A 1,480-nucleotide genomic window follows, 5' to 3' on the forward strand; every position below is an offset into this window, starting at 1 on the left:
ATCTAAAGACTGTCCTAACATCTAAAGACTGACATAACATCTAAAGACTGTCCTAACATCTAAAGACTGACATAACATTTAAAGACTGACATAACATCTAAAGACTGACATAACATCTAAAAACTGTCATAACATCTAAAGACTGACATAACATCTAAAGACTGTCATAACATCTAAAGACTGTCATAACATCTAAAGACTGTCATCATTAACAAGTTATTCCTTTTTTGTTTTCCAGTGTGTGTGTGTCTTTGTGTGTGTCTGTGTGTGTGTGTGTGTGTGTGTGTGTGTGTGGGTGTGTGGGTGTGTGGGTGAGGATGAGTGCATTTAAAAAGAGGAGTAGCTTCCAGATCACCAGCGTGACTTCAGACCTCATCCAATCAGCTGCGAGCGTGGCTCAGGGAAGCTCCTCCCAGCCGACCACGCCCTGTCTGAAGAGGAGGTACGGCTCCCATGATGCAACGGGGCAGGGCTCCAGGTTCCGGGTGGTGCGGCTGGCAGCGGCCGGCGGGCGCGGACAGACGAGTCGGCGCGGCCGCTGGACATGCACCGACGTCATAGAGACCCAGGATGGTTGCAGCCGCGTCATGGACTCCATGAGACACGCCCACTCGCTGGAGTCCCTGGAGCTGATTGGCCGTGACGCTGAAGGGGGCGGAGCCTACTCTCAGGTACTAATGTGATATGTGTGATATGAGTGTATTATGTGTGCATGTGTGTATGTCTGTATACTTTAAGTGTAATGTCTGTCTGTCTGTCTGTCTCAGCTGACGGTGTGTTCACTGTCTTCTTATGTAATAATAATCAGCCTTACATGCTGGAGCCAATCAGAGGCGGTGTCCACTCTCAGCAGCCAATCAGAGGCTTCAGGGCAGGGCCCCCCACAGCACCTCAGGGCCCAAACGTCCGTATCCTGGCAATGCCTGGGTTTGACTTCGCCCCTCCTCCCCCGTCGCCCCGCCCCCGAAACATCCCCCCGCCTCTACGTCTGGACGTGGACTCTGCAGGACGGGTGAGACGCGTTCCTATTGGACAACAAGCAGCTTCACTACGTCCTCATTGGGTTAGATTCCTGATATCAGAGGTCGTTCAGGTTATTATGAGATTCTCAGAGAACTCACATGATCAAATGATCACATAATCAAATGATCACATGATCAAATGCTAACCAGTCAGCATGCATGAGTATGTTGGACGGGTCTGTTATCTACCTGTCGGACAGGTCGGTTACCTACCTGTTGGACGGGTCCGTTATCTACCTGTTGGACAGGTCCGTTATCTACCTGTCGGACAGGTCGGTTATCTACCTGTCGGACAGGTCGGTTAACTACCTGTTGGACGGGTCCGTTATCTACCTGTCGGACAGGTCCGTTATCTACCTGTCGGACAGGTCGGTTACCTCCCTGTTGGACGGGTCCGTTATCTACCTGTTGGACGGGTCGGTTATCTACCTGTTGGAGGGGTCCGTTATCTACCTGTT

Source organism: Etheostoma cragini, unplaced genomic scaffold, assembly GCF_013103735.1.
Source record: "Etheostoma cragini isolate CJK2018 unplaced genomic scaffold, CSU_Ecrag_1.0 ScbMSFa_3753, whole genome shotgun sequence".
Taxonomy (NCBI): domain Eukaryota; kingdom Metazoa; phylum Chordata; class Actinopteri; order Perciformes; family Percidae; genus Etheostoma; species Etheostoma cragini.